Raw genomic sequence first — 7,347 nt, forward strand, 5'->3', positions numbered from 1 at the left:
AAGCAACACATTATCTTAAGTTTGTTTGCATAACTGTTTACAAATCATAAGTTGTGTAGTTCAATAGTTATTAAACAGTGATTGTTATATTACTGGAACTTTCCAAGTTTTTCTCATTGTTTTAATTGAGTATTATTGCATTATAATATCTAGTTATGTGTGGAATATTCTAGACGTCTGTGGGGTAAACTAGGAATTAAAAAATTAGTTAGGTCTGGACTGTGTGATGGTGAAGAATATATAAAGAATATATAGAGGTGATTTTTAAAGCAAAATTATCACAGTGTATTGTGATAATAGAATAGAAAAAATTAATTTGTTTTGCACACTGTGTTCTAAACTAATTTAACTACACTGTGTAGACTTTGACAAAAATATCCAACTGTTTAAAGCTCTGGATACAAGTGTGGTGACTAATCACACTGTATTGTGATAACAGAGTAGGAGAAATAAGTTGTCTTGTCAAATTGTGTTCTAAATGTAAATGAACTGGACTGTGTGGATTTTAACAACAACAAAAAAGACAGTTATCTAAAGCTCTGGATACAACTATGATAACCAACAATGTAATAAAGATTTGTATACATGTTTGATTTGTTTCAAATATATTATTTTAGAACAACAGACTGTGTGCTGTTTGTTTTTGCTGAAATTTATTGCCAACAAGTCACATACATTTAAAATACAGAATCCAGCTCACACATGCATAAAACCTGACAGTGTTACTGTACAGTTTCATATTTACTGGATGGTTAATTGTCACAACCAGATTATTGCATTTATAATATATCAACAGATTGTAGAATCAATCAGTGGTCAAATAATGTGTTATTGTTCCAATGGAGAGAGTAATTTTGCAGGCAGATATATCAACAGATTGTAGAATCAATCAGTGGTCAAATAATGTGTTGTTGTTCCAATGGAGAGAGTAATTTTGCAGGCAGATATATCAACAGATTGTAGAATCAATCAGTAGTCAAATAATGTGTTGTTGTTCCAATGGAGAGAGTAATTTTGCAGGCAGATACGTCAACAGATTGTAGAATCAATCAGTGGTCAAATAATGTCAAATAATGTGTTGTTGTTCTAATGGAGAGAGTAATTTTGCAGGCAGATATGTCAACAGATTGTAGAATCAATCAGTAGTCAAATAATGTGTTGTTGTTCCAATGGAGAGAGTAATTTTGCAGGCAGATATATCAACAGATTGTAGAATCAATCAGTGGTCAAATAATGTGTTGTTGTTCCAATGGAGAGAGTAATTTTGCAGGCAGATATATCAACAGATTGTAGAATCAATCAGTGGTCAAATAATGTGTTGTTGTTCCAATGGAGAGAGTAATTTTGCAGGCAGATATATCAACAGATTGTAGAATCAATCAGTGGTCAAATAATGTGTTGTTGTTCTAATGGAGAGAGTAATTTTGCAGGCAGAAGCACTCTTTTTTACTGAGAAATAAATCAATGAGTTTGCCCTTTTTAACTTAGACCTAGAACAATTCAATTGTTATATTTATTTTTTGTCATTTCTTACAATTTTAACTAACAAAAATTAAGAGGCTGTGATTTACATAGAACATAGAGTATGTGAGCCATTCTGATGCTCATTAGATTTACTTGATTAATCATTCCAATACATCATTTGATTCTGTGTTAATAGTTAATATATATATATACACAACCTCTTACCTCTGATTTCTTTTCTGCCATTTTATTGTTATGAAAGTTGTTGTAGAAACATGATCAGGTTAAAAACCAGTCACCATTTGAACAACAAGTGACAACTGTAATTTGTTTATGAAAACAAACTTGTAAATAATAAGCTACACAACCAAGTTTTTCAAGTCCATTGAAGTTGAAACTTAAACTTTACGTTCTTCACAAGTTCGAAGTAGTGGATCTTTTTCACTTTGGTTCTCATATCCATAGGGTTTGTCAAGGTTGTCACCATAAACTATCTGAAAGGCTGTAAAAAAAAAGAGAAAAAAAAGACAGATCTGTTACAATGTTTTTTTGTTATCTATTAATTTAGGATATTAGTGATGAATAAAGATCAATAAATTAAAACCAATAAAACAACAATAATTTCTTCTCTAAGACTGGTTGGTTTAAAACGAACAAACAATTACTTGTACATATTTATTACCTAACTTTTATGTTTGAAAAATGTGGTCAGGTTATACACAAATTTACCTCCATTAAACTCTATTACCACACTCAACTATATTTCACTGAATTTCTGTCTGAACTAAGAGAAAAATCTTTATAGCACGTGTAATAAACGTCACGAATACACAGTACTAATAAGAGCTACTTTTCGACTGGAAATAAAAAGAAAGAATATACTTGAAAGTTTGAAAACCACTCAAAACATCATAAACCAATCTTTTTTTGCTACCCGAAATATTAATGTACACATCACTGTAATACCCAAAAAAGTAAGTTTGTTTCACATTTATGTGAAATAAAAATGTATACCATACTGTAATGAAAGTGACAGTAGGGCATTTGGTATCCATTTCATTAAAAAGTTTTCTACTGTTTTCATTTTCAACCACAGAATTATTATGAAATATAAAACATAGAATCTTTGAAATATAACTCTGTAAGATGTAATGCTAAGCAAAGTGTATCGATGTATACTGCAATGCTATTACACTAAAAAGATGGACAGTCTCTTGTGTTGTTTCAATGCCAGTGTTGTTACATTTTTGATCTGATATTGTGGTATTTTCAGCTAAAACCATTTCTCCGAAAAAGTAAATCAGATAGGCCCTCCATATAACACGAAGTTTGGCAAGATATATTGCAAAGTAATACTGAGTGCCCTTACAGAAAACTGAGTTTGTGCTACAAAATAGACTAAACACAATATTTAATATACACTGAAATAACTTTTATTCGTACAATACAAAATAACTGTGTGCGTGTGTGAAGTTCTGTTTTTGGAATGATGGATAGTTGCTTTTATTGAAGAGATGGATAGATCAGGCTGGTTACATTCTCTCAAGAATTAGTTCCAGGTTGACCATATGACTAAATATAATATTCCAGAATGACTGAGCTGAATATGTAACATAAAATTACCCAGAGTTCCCAGTGTTACCCATTTGATTGGTTATTCCCATTAAAAAGTAAAGGTTGTAATTTAGAGACATCTTGATCTTAGCTGAATATGTAACATAAAATTACCCAGAGTTTCCAGTGTTACCCATTTGATTGGTTATTCCCATTAAAAAGTAAAGGAGGTTGTAATTTTGAGACATCCTGATCTTAGCTGAATATGTAACATAAATTACCCAGAGTTCCCAGTGTTACCCATTTGATTGGTTATTCCCATTAAAAAGTAAAGGTTGTAATTTTGAGACATCTTGATCTCAGCTGAATATGTAACATAAATTACCCACAGTTCCCAATGTTACCCATTTGATTGGTTATTCCCATTAAAAAGTAAAGGTTGTAATTTTGAGACATCTTGATCTCAGCTGAATATTAACATAAATTACCCACAGTTCCCAATGTTACCCATTTGATTGGTTATTCCCATTAAAAAGTAAAGGTTGTAATTTTGAGACATCTTGATCTCAGCTGAATATTAACATAAAATTACCCAGAGTTCCCAGTGTTACCCATTTGATTGGTTATTCCTACTTAAAAGTAAAGGAGGTTGTAATTTTGAGACATCCTGATCTTAGCTGAATATGTAACATAAATTACCCAGAGTTCCCAGTGTTACCCATTTGATTGGTTATTCCCATTAAAAAGTAAAAGTTGTAATTTTGAGACATCCTGATCTCAGCTGAATATGTAACATAAATTACCCACAGTTCCCAGTGTTACCCATTTGATTGGTTATTCCCATTAAAAAGTAAAGGTTGCAATCTTGAGACATCCTGATCTTAGATGAATATGTAACATATAATTACCCAGAGTTCCCAGTGTTACCCATTTGATTGGTTATTCCCATTAAATAGTAAAGGTTGTAATCTTGAGACATCCTGATCTTAGCTGAATACTCAACAGCCATACCATCCATATATTTTGAAGGATGCATAAGAAGAAAAGTAGGTAAGATTAAAACAACTTAATGTTCTTCTTGTCCACATGCCATGTAAAAACTGCATGTTTTCATGCCTAAAGATGACCTTACAAGGTCAAAACATTGTTTTGTAGTTTATTTTAATCAAAGTTTTAATACCCATACCAGCTGTCTGGATAACACATTTTTACTTCAAGTGGGTTTCTCATCATCACAAATTTACCCAAATTCGAAGTGCATTTTATATTTCAATGCTAGCAGCATGGAGTTTTTATGTGTTTTATCACTACTACTAAGACATTTTTGTTAAATTCTGTGCTGCTATCAAGAAATATTTTATGTTGCAACACTAAGAACAAACACCATATCATGAGTTGTACGTGTAAGTTATATTGTAACTGGTATGATGAATTTTTATATTTTGATACTTATAATGTCATGGTGTATTTGGTTTAACTATCAGTTTAAGTTCTTCAATTTTATCAACTCTGTTGTGTTGAAACTCAATTATTCCCGACTTACCCTCTTTTTTTACCTTTGTTTTCAACTGCACTGGAATCATCGTTAGTAGCACTATAGCACTGAAAACACTAATTCCTCCAACACCATAACAAAGTGTATTTTTGAAGAACCAAGTGCAGTTATTTCACATCAGTCTAAAAGATTTAACATAGGAAAATTATAACGTATCTTATTAATTCACATAAACAAAAAAACATAACAAAACCTTAGCCTTTACTATCCCAAAAGCTCTAAGATTTGTTAGAGAGACACCAACCATTCTTACCTTACATATTTCTTTGATTCTCATTTTCATATATCATCAAAATATACATATTGAAACATGAAAACTCATATCTAAAATAATATTATTTTATAAATCATGAACAATTCCATTAAAATATTTCCTTGTGCAATGTAAATACACCAACAAGTGACATAAACATTCCCACAAGGATCTAATCACTTAAAGTGTAAAAGTTTTCATAAGAATATTATCTTTGGCAACACAATGACAAATGTGTATTATTTAATCTGGGAGGTTCATTCATTTTACCTGCTGCAAATAAACTTGAATTATTGTAACGATTACTCTTATTGAGTGGGTACTTTCTGAGTGTTTACATAATAGAAGAATGCAATGTTCATTCCACTTAATGATAAGAAAGGCATTTTATATTTCCAACTGTAAGTTTCACATTTCTACAACATAGTTATACATCACAGACTAACTTCACAAATAATGCTGAAAAGTCATTACTTGCTAATATCTGATGCATCTACAATACTTTTCATATCTCTGTCAGTTCACTAAAAACAAACTGAAACTTTACACTTCCCAGTTGACTATATCTATCATGATCACAATAGTTTACCTTAGGTCTGGATCAACTTTATGCTTTGTTCTACGTTGGGTTGGATGTTTTAATTATCTTGCACTTCCATTCTTTTCAACATTGGAAGTTTAACATCTAGTGGTATGTTATGTATTGCACAAGAATTTCTTGATCTCGTATAATAATCATAAAAATTAAAAAACTGTTCAAATCTAAAGATAGTCTAACATTACATGTGTTTCTGAATGAAGTCTATTCCTAATATGTATCCTTCCTCAATGTCAATCATCATTACATCAATTTGTGTGGCGAAGTTTCCCACAGTGAGAATGACTCCCACTTTCCTCTTGTTGGAACCTCATGCATGTCAGAACCTATACAAGCAGTTTCCCAACCTTCATTATCAGAGAAGATCAAATAATGGCAACTGTTGAACCAGTATTAATCAAGATATTTTGAAAATTTCCATAAATTAATCCATTAATTTGGGAACTGGTTTCTTTAGATAACAAATTTCTTAATTTAATTACAACAAATGGAATTTTCTTGACTGACTTTCACTTTTTGAGTTCAGCTAATTTCTGTTGCCAAAGGTCTGATTAGCTCTCCTTTTCTTTTGGTGTGGAGAGTTTCTGTGGTTCATTCTTAGGGTATCATCTCATGGGTCTATTATCATACTAATAGATGCTATTGAAAGACTTCAGTGGTAATTTCCCTAAAATTAGTGAGGAATGAATATAAAATCGGCATTTAATCTAATCCTTTGGAATAGTGTACAAGCTGTGATGGTGTACAAGCTGTGAAATTCTCTTCCAAAAATAAATACTTTTATTCTTATTGGTGTTTTTCACTGCTTATTCAGTAAAGGTTAACAGATCAATGTTAATATTGATATGAAATTTTAAGGAATTGCAAAAAAAATTAATAATTTTCTTGTAATGTACCTTTGAAAATAAACAATCTGATACACTTTTTATTTCTACATGTAACAGTTCAGGAGATACAGAATATGATAGACAGATATATAAACACACACTTGGCTGTTAGATACAAAGATATTGGTCTGTCACAGTTTCATCAGTATTGTCCATGATTTTAATATAAAAAATGGCAGTTTATTCTTAAGTTACAAATAAAATGATATAAAAAATGTAATTTGTCCTTCTTATTAATACAAGAAAATATATAGTAAGTGATTAATCCCTTAAAATCATTTATTCTACCAACCTTTATATAAAATGTACGAGATATCAAATTTAGATGTAAATGTGTAATTGTCACTTTTCCTATTTTTTATATATTTAGGAAGTAGAGGAATTCGATGGTTATTCATCCAAGATCAGATTAGAATGTTATGATATTATAAACAAGTAAGAATATGGAGCACTACATTGTGAATCAATTAAAACATGAAATATTATTATGGCAAAAGTCAAGAAAAGATGGAAAATTGTTATTTATAACAAGAAACAACATAATGAAAACAGTAAGCACAATACTTGCAAGGTAAGTTGCTAATTGCCTGCCTCAGATGATAGAAGAGTTGGGAAATAATCTGAGTTCGAATCCCTGTCACACCAAACATGCTTGCCCTCTCAGCATGTGCACGTTTTACTGACATCACAACAGTTTAAGTTTCAACATTAAATGTTCCTTATGTAAAACCATTTTAGTATCTTTCAGGAACATAAGGATTATAATTTCTACTATAATACGGAGGCTATTTTAAAATGATTAGCGTCACTATGTCTGGTCATGCTCTATCTGACGACTGTACATATTGATAATAGCCTTCTGATGTGGTATACATTGCAAAATACTCAATCATACGGCAATCATTTCCAAAGTTCACGGGTCCCACTTCCAGGTTTTCCATAAGTTATACAGTGAATGTAGATTATGGTTTTCAAGCACCTACTTCAGCAGTGTGATTAGACAAAACCCCTTGTGTGTTGACTTTACCAACATGTC

The 7,347-nt window shown here is 31.1% G+C and overlaps 1 long non-coding RNA gene across 1 annotated transcript; it reads right to left on the reverse strand.

Annotated features, from left to right (window-relative positions):
* Positions 1-1,117: 1,117 nt before the first annotated feature.
* On the reverse strand, positions 1,118-7,000 carry LOC143236225 (uncharacterized). The gene is made up of 3 exons (XR_013019514.1): positions 6,876-7,000; positions 4,562-4,695; positions 1,118-1,966 (listed from the first exon to the last, which is right to left on the reverse strand). It is a non-coding gene; the product is annotated as an uncharacterized LOC143236225 (long non-coding RNA).
* Positions 7,001-7,347: the final 347 nt, after the last annotated feature.

Source organism: Tachypleus tridentatus, chromosome 2, assembly GCF_004210375.1.
Source record: "Tachypleus tridentatus isolate NWPU-2018 chromosome 2, ASM421037v1, whole genome shotgun sequence".
In the NCBI taxonomy this organism is placed as follows: Eukaryota; Metazoa; Arthropoda; class Merostomata; order Xiphosura; family Limulidae; genus Tachypleus; species Tachypleus tridentatus.